Source organism: Acomys minous (genome assembly GCF_964271855.1).
Source record: "Acomys minous genome assembly, chromosome: 3".
NCBI lineage: Eukaryota > Metazoa > Chordata > Mammalia > Rodentia > Muridae > Acomys > Acomys minous.
Window position 1 is genome coordinate 5066557 of NC_140485.1, and position 17956 is coordinate 5084512.

At 44.2% G+C, this 17956-nt stretch overlaps 1 protein-coding gene across 1 annotated transcript in view; it reads right to left on the bottom strand.

Moving 5' to 3' along the window:
- Positions 1 to 2392: 2392 nt before the first annotated feature.
- DTD1 (D-aminoacyl-tRNA deacylase 1) overlaps positions 2393 to 17956 on the bottom strand; it is a 169339-nt gene continuing 153775 nt past the window's right edge. The window contains exon 6 of the mRNA XM_084775896.1: positions 2393 to 2889. The gene's annotated coding sequence lies outside the window, so the exon portion shown is untranslated. The remainder of the gene's footprint in view (positions 2890 to 17956) is intronic.

Here is a 17956-nt window from a genome sequence, read left to right on the forward strand (position 1 = left end):
TTCTTCGGCTCAGTTTTCAAAGGCGTCAAATCAACAATGAATTTACAAAGAATTCTGGAAGCACCTGGCTGAACAGGACAGAAAAGGACAAATTAGTGACGGCAACCTCTGCTTTTGGACACTAAAATGACAGTGGATTGAAAGGGGCAGAGCGCTGGTGGGTCCGTGTATTTGCTCCTATGATGAAACACTGGGTACCAGGTTTTGTCTATTCCCATCAGCACAGCTCCACCCATCATCTGAACCCTCCCTCCCTCCCTCCCCAGGACCACCAGCAGTGTGGAGAGGCTGCGGAGCATCCAGCCTGAGAGGGTGCCTTTATTTGGTCTATGTTCTGTGTAGTCACAAGTGCTTGTTCTGCTGTAAAGTAAACCACAAAAGGCAAGATTAAACGGCTCTTGCTTCCCAGCATTGCCGGCACACTGCTCTGTTTAAAGTACTGGGCCTAAGATCTGCCAAGGCTTCTCAAAAACGCCATACATGGTATGACCACACTCTCCCGTTCCCGTACAAAAGATGTTTGAACAGACAGTAAACAGCAAGCTTTCTAAGTAAGCAAAAGTCAGAGATGCTAGAAAGGATGTAAAGACAGAGGGATTTAGCCTATGCAAGCAGAACGTTGCCTAAAATCTAATTTTAGCCTTTACTCCCACAGACAGACTGGGAGACAACCTTCCTTTCAAAGGAGGGTTAACATGAGTGGAAACTGGTGCTGTTCGGGGGTTTCTCCTTGACCTCGCATCGTCTCTCTATCACGTTGGCCTGTTAGGTTTGACCCTCCCAAGCCAGCCTGGAGTGTGTTCACTGCTTCTCTGACCCCAGGAACGGGAGATGCCCTGCATCATGGTGGAGATGCTCCCTTCTATACAATGCTCCATTTTTCTCACATTCGTCATGTTCCCTGCATTTTGTAAAGAGAGATTTAGAAGCCAACTACTTAAAAACAGAAGGTTTCCCCCTTCACACAAGTAGGCTCAGGCTTTCTGCTCAGATGGCAAAAGCCAACATTACAATCCACTTTGGAAATTTAATTTTTGTTAGAAAGCCAGCACCTACGCTAATGCAACATATACCCACTGGTCCTCTATTTCTGACCCAGGGGTCTCTTTTGCATCTTTCAAATGCTCTCCCTCAGGCTAAGGAGCCTTAGCTCTTTCGGCTTTCTTCCTCATGGTGTCTGATAGACACTTCAGCTGTGTGGCCACACATGGCTGCTCACACTCCAGTTGGCCCATGTCCCTTTAAAATGGGGTCCAGGAACAGAGCTGTGGAGTGAGTGTGTGTTATTTTACCACTGTCCAAGCAGCTAGCTATTAGTTATTACTACTCAATCCTCATCTCCCCTGACTCCATGGACAGGCTGCAGCTGTTCTGGTACATTAATTGGTACTGATAAACTCTAGTGCCAGGAAAATATATGACAAATCTGCTCAGTGATGCATGTAAAAAAAAAAGGGGGGGTTCCAGTAAATTTCTTCAAGTCAAACCCTACTTTGGTAATTCAGATGGGGTGGGGGTGGGAACTTCTTGGACCTCACTGCCCATGAGCTGGGAAAACTGAACCAGATCTATGTGCACAAGGGTGCAATGATCTTAGCCTCAAATGTGCATGTTAAAATATCATGTATTTTGCTGGATGTCTGTACTGGTTCAAAACAAAGACGGATTTCATTAGTTTAAGAAATCCTTTCCTAACCTAAGTACTTGGAGGTATGTTATAAATGACATTTGAGGTTTTATTTTTCATACTTCCTGATATGTTTTTCATTTGAAGTTGTCAAGTGGGTCAGAGCAGAGGGACTCAGGTCATTACAAAGCTCATGAGTAGACAGTGCAGCATTGCCAAGTAAAGGTGTCTCCTTTATAATGAGACAAGAAATAGTTTAAGAGAGGATAAAGCTGTTTACTATAAGGAACTATATTATTTCTCAACATTATATAGTGTTTTAAAAAAATGACTGCTATGGATGTTTCATCCGTCACTAAACTCCTTTAACAGAATGCGGTCCCTTCTTCACATGACTTCATGTACTGGCTTGGATGTGCACACAGCAGAGCAGATGCTGGACAAGGGCTTGTGTGCGGCCAGCGTGGAAGGCCTTGCCCCACTCGCCAGGAGGAACAGCTGCATCTGTCTTCAATCTGGATGTGCCGGCCATTCTGAAGAAAGAGCCCTGACCCCTCTGCAATTCCTTTCCTGCTATCAGTCATGAATGACCACAGACGGCCTCTCACCCTGCAGCCAGAGGCCTGCGGGAGCCGCTTGTGGAAGGCCTCTTACAAGGCATGTCTGAAATGAGGTATATCCATACAGCGGGCTCACACACACCACCTTCTACAGTCAAATCATTAAACGGACACAGCAGACTCTGTCTAATAATAAAGTAGTTCATTGAGATTTAAGGTTTTATTATTTATTTTTAGAAAAAAGGAGAAAATTTACAAGATGCAAAGTCTCATACAACATGATGTTGTTGGTTGCCTAACACCAGCCCTATCTTGTGACTCAGTGATGGAGACAATATGGACAGCAGGAACTGGAAACTGATCGTGGACACACAGAATACACCACAACAGACTTGAAGACAGATGATGCTGGGCCCGCCTGCTCCAAAAGCAAGCGAAGCCATGGCAGAAAGCAAGAAAACCGACGGGCCTCTGTCTGTGGGAAAGGCATGGGTGTGAGCCCATGAGCGTTCCTCCACCCCCACCAGACCACAGCAGTACGCGGAATGGAATGGTCCTTTGGTGTTTTTCTGCAGGGGGATTCAGGCTCCCAGTGTCTTAGTTCTGATTTTCTTTTCATATTTGAGTCCCGAATTCTTAAAGCAGTGTAGGGGCTTAGCATCTTGAATGTTCCAGGATCCGGTTCTGCCCAATGGTAATTTGCTAAAAGGAACAAGTAAAAATCATTGCTAAGATAGACTGAAAAACCTGATTACAAAACCTACTGCTAGGCACAGAAGTATTAAGAGTTACCTGAAGGCATCATTTCAAACTCACATAAAGACGTGACACCACATTCCCACACTTACCTATGAAAAAAAAATCTAGCAACTTCTCATATGTAAATCCAAATGTCTTCTCACCACAGTATTCCCACAATAACCTAATGTTTGAGCTACAAAAGATACTAAATCAAATTACTGAAAACAGTTCTTTGGTTGGTTGGTTGCTTTGGGGGCTTTGTTTTGGCTTCATTTTTGAGACAGGGTCTTATCCTATAGCCCAGGCTGACCTAGAACTCACAATGTAGTCCAAGGCTAGCCCTAGGATTACAGTAACTTTTCTATCTTGATCTCCTAGGATTACAGGTGTAAACCACCATGCCATATCTGAACATACTTCTAAATGGATTTTGCATCAAAGAGAACTCCCAAGGAAGATTAGACTGTATTTTGAAGTAAATGAAAGGAAAATACAATATATCAAAATTGTAATGTTCAGCATTCATTAGGGGAAATTCATAACATTTAGTATTTATACTAGGAAAAAAACTTGTCAAATCCATAATCTGAGTTCTATCATAAAAAGGAAAAAAAAAAGGAGAATAATCCTCAAAACAAATCTAAACAAGAGAATAACTCATAGAAACAGAATGTATGTGTGTGCATAACATACATGTATGCATCTACATATATTTGAATTTTATAAAACAATCTGTTTTCATATGTATTTTCAAACAAACGTAGCATTGCTTACACTCCCTGACCCACCTCTCTGCTCTGCCGTCCCATCTGAGTGCTGGGTATGGGCTATTTCCCCTCAAGCCAGGGAGCTCCAAGAACCCCAAGACAATAAGGCCGTTATTTTTGGTTGCCTATCAGAACTTGATTATAAGATCTTGCTGCTGAAGTCACCACACGGTTTTGTTGCACCACATCAAGAAATCAAGTTAGTGCTTTCTCTCTGATAGCTAGCTTTCATAGTCCTGGAAGGCAATTATGCAGGCTGCTGGGGGTTTGAAAAAAAAAGTCACTAGTAGTCTTATCCAGATGTGAACCCTGTTGTGTAATCTACAAAAATACGCCCACATGTGCAGCAGTGACATGAATGTTATGGGAATAACCAACCATTTTCTGTTTGGCTTTAAGGCTCACTCCATAGGATAAAATACATGGATATGAGCCCATCCAACAAGCCATGGTCGGAGAGCTCAGAAACCCTATTATTTTGCTAAATGGACATAGCATCAACCTGTTCTCTAAATTCATAACTCTATACCCATAGATTCATACAGCTCTCAAATCTTCTCAGAGAAATTTCTTTGTGTAAGGATTAGCAGTTAATACAGAAACACACAAGTAGTCAACGTGTTGAGATGAGTGGCCACAGAGTGCTCCACCACCAGTGGGCATCTATATTATAACCTCGGCCCACGGAGTGCTCCACCACCAGTGGGGCATCTATGTTATACCCTCAGCCCACAGAGTGCTCCACCACCAGTGGGCATCTATATTATAACCTCGGCCCACGGAGTGCTCCACCACCAGTGGGGCATCTATGTTATACCCTCAGCCCACAGAGTGCTCCACCACCAGTGGGCATCTATATTATAACCTCGGCTCATGGAGTGCTCCACCATCAGTGGGGCATCTATGTTATACTCTTGGCCCATGGAGTGCTCCACCACCAGTGGAGCATCTATGTTATACCCTCAGCCCACAGAGTGCTCCACCATCAGTGGGGCATCTATGTTATACCCTCAGCCCACAGAGTGCTCCACCACCAGTGGGGCATCTATGTTATACTCTCGGCCCATGGAGTGCTCCACCACCAGTGGGGCATCTATGTTATACCCTCAGCCCACAGAGTGCTCCACCACCAGTGGGCATCTATGTTATACCCTCTGCCCATGGAGTGCTCCACCACCAGTGGGCATCTATGTTATACCCTCTGCCCATGGAGTGCTCCACCACCAGTGGGGCATCTACGTTGTACCCTTTGCCCACAGAGTGCTCCACCACCAGTGGGGCATCTACGTTGTACCCTTTGCCCACAGAGTGCTCCACCATCAGTGGGGCATCTATGTTATACCCTCGGCCCATGAGGCTCAAGGAACATTGTGGAAGAGAAGGTGGAAAGATCGTAAGAGTCAGGTTGGGGAGGCCAGAGTGTCTTTTGAACATGACAGGATCACTAAGCCCATGAACTCAGAGCATCTGGGGTTTCCAACACAAGATCAGGCCAGTCATCATCCCAGCACAGAGGAGGAAGAGGCGTGTGAGCCCCGCCCGACAGAGGAGCTACTGACTGTTGCTCTGGAGGAGGAACAGTCCTTTTTTAAGGGTATGGCCTTAATAGGTTGGCCTTACTTCAATGGACGGCCCAACTCATGAGTATACAGGCAGCACAAATTCTACTCTGCAGATTACTTTAAAAAAATAAACAAACTAGGAGTTGGGAGGAGTTGTGGAGGCAGTTCTGGGAGGAGTTAGGGAGAGGAGGTTGAATATAGCCAAATACATTGTATACATGGGTGAAATTCTCAAAGATCTAATGAAAATATTAGATTAAAAAATGTGATGGAGCCAGAGGAATCTCCATCCCAGATCTTAAGCTGTATTATAGAACAACAGTAATAAAAACTGCATGGTGCTGGCATAGAAATAGGGTGGTTGATCAATGGACTAGAACTGAAGACCCAGAAATAAACCCACACACCTATGGACACTTGATTTTTGACAAAGAAGCCAAATGCAGATAGCATCTTCAACAAATGGTGCTGGTCTAACTGTTGTCTACATGTAAAAAATGCAAATAGATCCATATTTATCACCCTGCACAAAACTAAAGTCCAAGTGGATTAAAGACCTCAACATAAAACCAGACAAACTAAATCTGTTAGAAGAAAAAGTGGAGAAGAGCCTTGAATTCATTGGCACAGGAGACGACTTCCTGGGAGTCACCACAACATGAGGCAGTGTGTTAAAGGGTCAAAGCATTAGGAAGGCTGAAAACTATCGCTATGTCAGGCTGACATAGAACTAGGCAGCATACAAGCTATAGGTAATATAATCAGCTGGAAGTTAACATCTCAGCAATTGCAATGTCATATCAGGGGGTCTGAATTGTGAGTGCACTAATCATTTTGACTTAGGTTACTCCTCATCTACATAAGGGATAAAGATGGCAATATCAGTGTAGGCCCTGTAGACATTAAAAAATAAAAATAAACTGAAAAGGACTCAGGTGTACTGGCACCGGCGGCTCAGGACGGAGAGGCATGTGTTTGTGAGCAGCCTGGGCTGTTTTAGACTCTGTCTGAAAGAAGCTAATATAAATAAAATACAATCTATATATCACAGTTTCATGCTCACATGTGCATATGCAATAAATTCTTTGAAAAGCAGACACAAAGCCTTGCAATATGGGAGTCGAGCAGCTGGTGACCTAAAGAAAGCACAAGGAAGGACGAGGCTGAGCACCTGTCCTTGAGATAATTTTTAATGCTGCTCAAAAGATAGTTTTCTTTAATATAAAATATCCAAGGGAGCTCTAAATGATAAGACAATAACATGAACTACACGGAAAAAAGTTTTAATTCTATATGGAAATCTCAGTGAATCCTTAGCCAGCTGTAATGGCTCAAGTCTATAATCCCAGCATGCATGCAGCAGGGAGAGCAATTGGGGGTGTTCCATGTGCGTTCTGGAGGCCAGCCCTGGCTGCATAGTGAGTTCTAGGCTGGCCTGGCCTTCACACACACACACACACACACACACACACACACACACACATACCGCAATATGACCAAGAGTCTCCTGTTCTCACGGTTCCCTTTGTAATCTTGAGGGTACACTAAAACCCAGCTGACAAACTGCCAAGCTTCAAGCTGAGAAGATTTCTCATCTACAAGTTGAACCAAATTCCAAAGCTAACAGGGCACTTTCTATCCCCTCACGTCTAAATACCACCTGGATGGACTCAGGGAAAGCCTAAGAGCCAGAGCCGAGTGGCAGCACCATAAGGCGACTCCGTGAGTGTGCTTGCTGATAACTAACTGCAACATGGCAGGAGCAGCAGATGCTTGGGGAGTCGGGTCTGCTATGGAGGCCCCGCCCCTCTGTGCAGATGACAAAGGCCTGCTATGGAGGCCCCTCTGTGCAGAAGACAAAGGCAAGCTAGAAACGCAGAGTCCGTGCTCTTTGGTTTTGTTTGGAAGCACGTTAGGAACTGGCTTCTCCCATCAGACATCCATCCCTCTTATGGTTCTGTGCTCCTTCTGAACAAATGTCTGAAAGTCCAGCAGGTGGAAACACACAAGGCCACTCTCAGGACCTCACTGTTTCCAGGTTTTAGTTGAAGGAAAGGAGGGACCTATCTGGTTTTGTACCGTAGTGAAGGTGCTAGCCCAAGCCCAAGCCCAGGGACCTGGGGCTCTGGAAGCCCCATAGCCACACCACCAGCAAACGAAACTCTGAAGCTTTCCCACACTGGCCTCCACAGAAGCCCATCCTCCTGGCACAGACTGAAACTGCACTTTTGTTTTCTGAACTTAAGCTTTAAGACTCTGGATACATTTCCCTTTCCTTTCTACATGAACTTTAAGTACTTATAATATCCTAAATTCTGGGGAATAATTTTATGATTCAAATGTACGACATGCAGATGGAAAATATAAAGTTTACTTTAGAAGAATAAATGACTTGAACATTCACGACGCTCTTTCAAGTGAAATAAAGCAGCTGACACTATGCGTAGAGCAGACCTGAGGTCTTGAAATGAGATGGAAAAGACACAGAACAATCTGCTGGGGGGACGCTGCAAAGGAGTCAGGCCAGGGGCAGCGTCCCAGAATGACGAGCTGACGGGTTATTTTCCTTTCCTTCTTTGAGCAATGTGGCATTTCTAAAATGTGCTAAGTGAAATTTTTATGCAATAAAATTTTATTTCAAAATAGGTTTTAAAAGAGAAAACATATTTATGGATTTTTATTCACTACTAAAAGAAACACAGAAGCAGAGGGGATCTTGGCGGTGTCAGTCCAAGAGTTCCCTAAGCTTTTCAGTGTACATCAAGGCAGAAGGACTGCACAAAGCACCTGTCTTGAAGGGCTAGAAACTCAGTGTGCCTTCAGAGTGGACCTTGCTGTGAATGGGGTCCCAGTGGGTCCAATCATGTGTCCACGTCAATGTCATGAGTGGCATGCTCCCAACAAACGCCAGAGCCTCTGGCAGGCAGCAGACACTGGCCCGGCTGGAGGCCTCTGCCCGCCGCCATGGGACTGGCAAATGGAAGCTGCCCTCCATTTCTAGCCTGTTTGTCATCGTTCCCACCTCATTCCCCTCCGCCCAACTGGAGGGAAACTTAGGAACTGATCGCTGGCCCTCACTGGGTGCTACATGTTGGAAGGCTCTAACAGCACCACAAGTGACAGCCTTTCGGACTGCCAGCTTCCTCCAGATGTGCAAGTGGCTCTCTTTGTACTGCCTCCAAATACCGAGGAGTGAGAAACATCCTCAGTGATGTCAGTGCAGGACTGGAAGCTAGGAATCCTTCAGCAGCCTGTTCAGTGAGCTTCTCAACCAGATGCGGTGGCTCAGATCTGTATCCCTAATACTTGTAAGGCTAAAGATGGAGGATCGCCCTGACTTTGAGGCCAGTCTGAGCTACATAGTAAGTTTCAGGCTACCCTGGACTAAAGAATGATACCCTGTCTCAAATAATAATAATAATTTTTTAAAGAACCCACTATTTATTGACTTTTAGCTGACCAGTTTCTAGCTTCAGGCCATTTGTGGAATTACAACATGTAAGTTCTAGACTCGGAACATACAGGACAACACAAGTGTTCTCCAACTCACTGTTCAAAGCAAAACAAAACCCAAGCTTTGATTGATTTATTATTTTCCTGTCACAGCTGGGAATCCCCACTCACATTTGTTTACCTAGAAGAGTAATACTGTTCTGTGCAAAAACTTAAGAGTTTCTGAAATTCACCAATATCAGGAAGCCCTGTTATCACTGTTACAGTCAAAGAACAAAGGCCAGCCTGGGTCACTTGGAGAGTTCAAAGCCAGCCTGACCTACATAGTAAGATCCTGTCTCAAAAAGCCACAGGCTAGGACCCAACACCTGACTTCCAGGTAAGACGGCAGATTAGAAACAACCTCTCCTGTGAACACTTCAGGTGGAAACTCCACGTATGAAGAATTGCCTATTGCAAAGAGAGTAAAGGGAAGAGGTTTAGAAATTCACAGACAGAGTGAAAGAATAGCTCAAAGAGGTGGGCAGTGCCCACCCCAAAAGCTAAACTGAACCCACTGCTCCAGATGCCCAGCTACACAGGGGGTGAGGTACAGCACAGCCCTCATCCCAGGGCTAATCTAGAGGCCCCAGGTGGAAAGAAAGGGGCAGTCCTACCCTCAAAACAATCCCACATGCTTCAGAAGCCTTCAATATAGCAGTGAGTTTTGGTGAAACAGGGATTCCCCCCACTGGTCGGTAAGGAAAGAATCTGATTTTGCCAGTCTGTATAACTCACTGAGCAGAAGTGCTGACAACCACCTTGACAGGGGAGCTGTTGTTCGAAACTGATGCCCTCTGGGGTCTGAGGAACAATCCGTAAGTCAGGGAGTCTGAACTTAAGCAGCCAGAGCCCCAGACAGCTCTGGGAGATATGTGGATAGCAGGAAGACCTGACACTGCAAAGGGGAGAAGCAAGGCCTTCAGGAGGCTTCAGGCTTCAGGAGCTGTGAAGCACACACCACCATCAACAGACAGAACCAAGATCATTGACTGAGACCCAGACTCTGACTGCCAGGAGCCTAAGGCAGGATCAAGCCCTGCAGTTGCCTGTCACTGAGAACACTGACGTTCCAACAGTGTGCTTGACGCCCACATCTGCATCCTTCCAGCTCAGCGATCAACAGTCAGGAGGTCCTGAAGGAACGAAGGCAGGCCCTTTGCCTGTGTACACCTCAGTGCTGTGGGTGCTTCTCATAAGTCCCAGCATACTTGGGATACCCTTGTCCCCTCAGCTAGAACACCCTAGGGGATCCCATTTGAGAAGTCTCAAGGCGGGAGAACCATGGACCACAGAGCTAAGTGTGGACAGAAGAAGCCTCTGGTATACAGAGAAAGGAAGCTGACAAAGTGAACACAGGTTCGATGAACATTGGACACTTGTCCAAAGCACATTCAAGCTCAGCACAAACTATGGGAACTGACGCTCCCCTCCCCACACAGAGCTGTTCATGCTGCTGCCAGAATTGAAGTCAGAGGAATAAGACTCCAAAGGGCCCACCCTGAAGACAAGCAGCCTGGGAGGGCTTCTTCTGTGCTGTGATGACTTTGGGTGCATTTCTGAGATGCTCACACAACCCATCCATTAAAACCGCTAAGGCCTCCTGTGGAAGTATAAAAGTTGACGGCAAAGCAAGCATTCTTTGGATTGTCTTGAGGTAATAATCTTTCAAAGAATGGCTAGGAGATCTCATATTTTAATCTTGCATTGAGTTTACAACATTCCTGGAAAATATTTTTGACAAAAATTTTACAGATCCATCTTTGCGTATAGCAAACATAACTTCAATCAGATTCTGAACTCCTATGCCAAATTCAGACTCACGTAGAATGTCTCAAATTCAAAACCAGCATTGATTCTTCCTGGTGACACTTGCGTTAATTTGAAGCTGCATTCTCTAAGTAAGCCCATAGCTGTTTCAGTACTATCCCCTGCTGGTCTTTGAGCATCTCTATGCATGGAACTTCATCTTGCTTAATAAGATGTACAACAACATTTAATGTACTCAGACAAATTCATGTGTCATTTCTTTAGTAGTCTTTCCAAAACTTAAAAATTAGTCTTATGTGGATTTATTATCCAATTTATGGGACTTTTGAGTTGGTAATTGCCACTAAAGTTGCATAAGCATGAGTGATGAGTCAAGAAGCACTTTTTGTCCTTACAAAACAGATCTGGACAACAGTCTCCTTCCTGAACTGTATTTTCTTGAAGAGGCTCTCGGGTAAGGAACTATCTTGGAGATGTTGGTTTTGTTGGTCGTCTCGCCATCAATCATATTCCATGGGGCCTCTCTGCTCATCGTCTGGTAACTCTGATCTGTAATCTCTTCTTGCTTCACCCAGAGCTTTGAGGGAGGAATTGCCACGCCCCCAGGGGCAATGAGGCAAGGATCCAGGTCACCTTTCCTCCTTTTGGATCTGGGTTACTCAGGGCGCTGGGCTCCTCCAGGAGATGGGATTCCCAGGACTCCTTGCCCATCCAGAGCTCTTTCTCCTTCTCTTGTTTTTCTTGGTGATCCAATGTTGTCATCATAAAACATCTCCTCAGACACTAATAGTCCAATTTGTTGTAAGCAGAGTACTATATCCTCAGGAAAACGATTCCTTCTGCATGTGTATCGCATTACTTTCCATGCTCTGATGCCAACTGAAGCAATAAATCACATTCCTCAAGTTGGTCCAACTAACAAGTGCTCAGCGGTCTGTATTCCTTGACACGTTCGTTACTCTTTCTGTCTTCGGGCATCATCTAGAGCTCGAGGCCCGTGAGTGGCCTTTTCTTGTCTACTTTTGATAATCATTAGTAGAACAGACTCAACTAGTAACAGGAAACCGCAGCATCAGTGGTGGTAACAGTAGAGAGACAAGAATAGCAGCAGTGGGACGAGGCAGCAACAGAGCTACAGGGAGACAGCTGCAGCAGAGACGGCAGAAGCAACGGCTGTGACGTCAGCATTGGAGCCACAGTAGAAGCAGCAAAATGAGAGGGTGGCTACTGCCCAGCAGTGGCGGCTATGGCAGAGGCCATAGCAGAGACCAGCAGCGCAAGCATTACAGAAAGTAGCAAGGGCAGCAACAAGAGAAACTGCGGAAACAAAGAGAAAGGTGAAAGAGTCCAAAGAGCTGAGACTGAAGACGGGTAGAAAGCCGTGAAGATCCAGAGAAGAGAACTGCAGGTCCTGGTCACTGGCTGAGTCAGCCAAACCTTGAGAACTAAGAGTTTCAGCCATTCTAGGCCTAGGAGCTGTATAAGCAGCCAAGGTCTAGGGAATCGTGACACCCACTGCTCGGGAACTACAACACTAGCTGCTTGTCAGCACCAGTGGGAATCTATCACAAGGAGCCAAACGAACTAGTAGTAAAGCACCACAGAAGTGAAAGTGCAGCCTAAGTTGCAGTGGAGGCCCCAGAATTGGAGGGGTCATAGAGAGAAACGGAGGCACCATGTGGTAGAGTTAGAAGAGGCGCCATTAGTGAATGCGCAGCCTCAGGTACAATGGAGAGCCCTGCATATCTGAGGTGCTGGGACAAGGCGATGGCCGTCACTGGATAGTGGCAGCAGTGTGGAATGGAGCCTGTCTGACCCTCTGAGACGAACTGGGTATTCTGTGGGTGGCAGTTAGTGGAGTGGAGCATCCCAAGCCCGTGGGTACCCAGAATATCATGAGTGAGTTCCAGATGTTGGACACTGGGCTAGTTACACCGTTGAAATTTGGTTTTGTTTAGGTGCAATTGTTTTATGCCCAAGTTTTTCCTTTTTGGAATAAAAATGCATTTAATGTATTTAAGAGATTTTATTTTATTTCACACAAGCCCACAGTTAAGAAACTTGATACTTTAAAGTACTTAAATTTTTAAAGACTGTGGAGCTTAAAGACATCCTTCCAGGCTGAGTAAAACGGCCATACTCTGCCAATACAGGGTAAAATAAAAAAAAAAAAGTCCTCAATAGTTACTGCCTCACAAATATGTCTGTCAGATACATTGGGCCAGAAGGCTGAAGATGATGCTCCAAAGTTACATAGAATTTTGGGTGAGTGTTCAGGCAGCAAACTGTCTCTGTCATCTTCTCATTTGGGAAGTACCAACCTGTACTTCCTGTTTACTCAGGTAATTAATTTTATTCCTTCTCAAGTCCCTGATAGAGTTGAAGACCAAATAGTTTAGTTTTACAGTGAAGCTTAGTTGTTTAGGGGTGAAGATGTTTTTAGGTCTAGATAATGACGAGATACGACTGTTCCTGATTGTTTCGTGGTTCTTCTTGCTGTGGGTAGTTTATTGTATATATGTGTAATGTATAAATGTATATTAAGTAAAAAATACTTACTAAAAGATTGTAATAAATAAATAAATAAATGACATCCTTCATAGAAATAGAAAAATCAAGTTTCCTAAAACTGTATGGAACCAATTCTAATAGCCAAAGCAATTCTAAGGGAAAAATAACAAATTTGAAGGTGCTATAATACTGGACCTCAGAACATACTATAAAGCAATAGCTCCCCAGACAGCACAGTTCATATGCATACTAAGTAAACCAATGGCACAGACCAGATAACCAAGAAATAAAACCATGCATGATAAACATCCTTTTTGACAAAGACAGTGAGAACATGGTAGAGAAAGGAAAGTCTTTGGTAAATGGTGCTGAGGAGAGTAAACTGCCCACATGCAGAAGTAACCAAACTCCCATCTCTCATCAGATGCAAAAATCAACTCAAAATGAATCAAAGGCTTAAATGTGAGTCTTGAAACTACAAAATTATAAGAAGAAATTATAATAAGAAGTTGGAAGTTAAACAATTTCATTCTTTATTGAATGGGTGCAGAATATTCCATTGTGCATGTAAAAGACACTTTGAAATAGGTCTTCTCATGGTCACCTGCATTGATTTTATTTCTTGGCTATTGTGAATAGTGCATTGATAAACTGATGTCACTTCAGAAAATCATGGGGTACACATTTGGATTTGATTGCAAAAGCATAGGCAACAAAAGGAAAAGTGGCAAATGAGATTACATCAAACCATAAGCTTTCTGTAGAGCAAAGCATTTAACAGGGCGAAGAGGCGACCTCAAAAAGGGGGAAATATTTGTAAACTGTAAGACAAGAGATACTTTTTATAATATGTAAGAAATTTTAAACAAACCACTTTTACAAAATAACAATGTAACTTTTAAATGAGCAAATGACCCAAACAGATATTTCTCAAAAGACGTCCAAATAGCCAATAAGCATATGAGAAACTCATCACCACCAACCATCAAGGGAACCTGGATAAGAACTGCAGTGAGATGCTGCTGTAAAGTAAAAAGTAACTAAAGCCAGTGAGGACATGGAGAAACAGGACAGCGGACATGCCTTTGATAGGAATATAAACTGGAATAGCCATTATGAAAACAGTATGAAAGTGTCTCAAAAAAAAAAAAACTAGAGATAAAATCACTGTATGATCTATCCATCCCACTACTAGGAATATATCTGCACGCATGTGATCAACACTCTGAAGGCAGAGCTATGCTTATGTGTTCATCAATCCACTATTCACAAGAGCCAAGAAATGAATCAATGTAGGTGACTAACAACAGATAGATTCTTACAGTGTGCTTTACATACACAGTAGAATATTCTACACACATTCAATAAAGAATGAAATTGTTTTACTTCCAACAACATGGATGGAGGCAACAGACAAATTAAAAAAGTCATATATAAAAAGACAAACATTGCATGTTCTTACTTAGATGAAGAAGATGAAGTTGCTCTCAGAAAGGTAGGGAACAGATTTAATGTGACTAGAGTCTGGGAGGGGTGTGGGGGAGAAGAAACAAAGGCGTGGTGTTAGAACCAGCCCCCCCCCAGACACTAGTGTGAGGAGCTTCACAGGCTGGCCCCACCCTCTCACATCTGCAACAAAGAGCTAACAGGCCACAGAGGTCTCATAACAGTTACATCTCACGCTACCCAGGAATCCAGAGACAGCCGGACTGTGGTCAGAGAACACAGGTTACATATTAACTAAGCCTGCTTCCTTGTAGTGCAGGGCCACCTCCTCCCTCATGAGCAGATAAGTAGATATGGCACTGTGCCTGGGGAACTGACGCTTCTTATTTCAGACCCTTACCTTGAGCATTAATAAATCTCTCTCACGTGAAGGACAATTCTATTGGGACCTTCCTCTAGAGCCTTTCCCCCTCCTTCCCTTAAATTAACAGATGGCAAATGAACACAGGGTGCAGCTGGGTTAGAATTAACTGCGACTGTCCTATCACATGTACCATAGGGTGACAACAGTTGACAACAAATAAGAAAATGTTTCCTGCTAGGTAGTATAGAAGACTTTGAATGTTCCAAACAACAAAACAATATGTGTCTTTGGTGGTAGATATGCCAGTACATCTGACATATATATACATGTATTAAAAGGTCACACTATTCACCATAAATGTGTACAACTACTATATGTCCTTTAAAACTAAAAATACATTTGAAAAGAAATTTAAAAGGCGAGAGATAAAACATTTAAATATTGAAAACACGAAAAGTACCAGTTAGAAGCCTAGACCAGCAAAATTACCCTTCAAACGCAAAGAGAAAGCTAAAGGTTTTCTCGAATATCTGTTTCAAGAAATACAGCCAGCAATTCTTCAAACAGAAGGAGCATGAGACAGTGCAGGAAGCTGTCCTTGCAGCATGAAAGGAAAAACCGTAATCAGAGAAATGAAGGCAAACAATCTTTTTTTAACCTTAATTCATCTTTAAAATAACAACTCAGGAAACAAGAAAAAAACAATGCACCCGTGATTGCACCGTGTGGCAGGCGGGGGCGATGGCAGTGATGCCACAAGGAAGGAAGAGCTGGCAAAATACAGTGTTGTGCAGGTAACTTAGTGTGTGCTGCTTAAAATAGAATTAGAAACGTTTAAAATGCAGATTGTAAACTCTAGAGCAAACATATATGTACACAAGCACAAACACACACACCTCACACACACATACACACACTTATATACATGTGCACACACACTTATACACATGTGCACACACACAGCAACATGCATGTACACACGCACATACATGCACACACACTTATACACATGTACACACACTCAGCAACATGCATGTATACATACACACACACACACACACACACACACCTCAACTACTATACTCAGAACAAGAGGAAGAACACTTCACCAAGATGGCAGCATCTTACTATTCCAACAAAGGTCAAGTTGGAAAAGCAAACAGATGGCAGCTTCCAAAACACTTGCCTTGTTTGTTTTCGAGTGTGTTGACATTTGAGAAAGAACTGTGGGTGATGGTCAGGAGCTCTTCTCACACCCTAATTACAGCAGCTAAGTAAATACTCCAATGAAGTGACAGGTGACCCAGAAACAAAGGTCTGCCAGCCCAGGCTGCTCTAACACCAGCCTGGTAACAGGGAAATAATTGAGTCACAGCCTCAGTAAAAGTCTTCTCATCCTGAGGAGCGAGGTGAGGAACCTGAAGAAATGAGACCACGCACAGACCAATGCTAATTTTAGCATTTTTATGTCTTTTTGATGAAATAGAAAGGAACATTTGCAATGTGACAGAGAAATGCCCCCGCCCTGGGAATATCCTCCTAACTAACTATGAAGGGTTTTTAATCATTTTCAAAGAAAAATTGAGCCAGTAGTATGAGTTTCTCATCCTCTTTTCTTTGCCTTTCCCTTTTCCCTCTCAAGCCCTGGAAATTCAAAGCAGCTCCCCTGGCCCCAGAGGCTCCCCAGGGCTCTTTCTGTTTTTTAAGACAAGCAAAAGAAAACTGCAGTCTGTTCCACAGAGCAAAATAAGCGCAAGGTCAGGGTCTGCCACTCTTTGTTCATCTCTCACAGTATCTAAATGTCTGAGGTGATTTTGTGGCCTACTGGGATGTCAAACTTCCTCACAGAGAGAATACAAAACCTAAATGTGTTGCTGCAGTAGCCTCCATCCTTGAATCCCGCCCCCTTCGGAGTCCTCAGATCCAGAAACATGGCTGAATTCTCAGAGGTGGGTACCCCCAGCCCCTCACTGGTCCTTGGCTGAATGGTGACTCAGAGGCCTCCAGCACACAGACTCAGAGGGACTCTCTCTGCCAGGCTATGTTCTAAGTGCCTCAGATCTCAATTACAACTGGAATACAAGATTCTCCCTCACACAATAAGGGCTTGCGCCATTGCCCCATTGCTAACGACACTGCACCTCAGAGGAACAGGGCTGGAAATGGCCTGGGAACCTCCTCCCCGAGGAGTTCTCACAGCACTGGAAGGTGCTGCATACACTGCCAAGGGTAAAAAAGCCATCAGCGGTGCTGTCCTGTGGTAAAGCCCATGAACCACAGCAGGGACTGCACTGTAAGTGTGGGGGAGCAATAGCAGCATCTTTTCTGGGGGGTTACCAGCAGCTGTCTAGTTGGACTTAGGGTCAGAATTCATCCCTGGTGCTGTAAACCTAACTTTTCATGGCTGGAGAGATCATAAGTGCTAGAGAAGAGCACCCCACTGCCACACTCCCACAGCAACACAGTTCCTAACTAGTCTAAGACTTGTCCTTATCCCCACAGGGAAGTGGAGCTCTCCCCCTCAGCAAAGAAGCTTCTTTTTGCAACAGATGGAGGCTAGTACAGAGATGCACAACTGACCAAATTCCAGGAAGTGACTGTGGGGTGTCCAGTCCCAACCCTAAGACAACCTCTACCCCCCAAACTCAGGGAAAATCACAGAAGGGCAGGAAAGAGATCCAAGACACTTACAGCTCAATAGTATCCCACAGACATGACAAAAAAAAAATGCACCATGAAATGTCAATAATATGTTTACCTAAACAAGATGGTATAATGGCAATGCCAGCTGATATACCAGTGTGGGCAAGGCAGAGCCCACATGTGCCGCCCCAGATGGAGAGCTACAGGTGGCCAATGGCTGCTGAGAGAGGGAGACTTGTCTCCTCCAGGGACAACATAGGTTACCAGATCTCAAGTGGTCAGCCCTGGACACGTACATGCAGGCAACACTAGATGGACTGGGTGACTCCTGCATCTAACAGGAGTTACATGTAACAGTAGTAATTAGAGGTGAGATCATGAGTTTGAGACAGGAAAGGAGGGTGAGGCTGATGTAGTTCTCCAAAAATTGTTTTTTTTAGAAAGAATTATTTGAGGCCAAATTCAAATCGAAT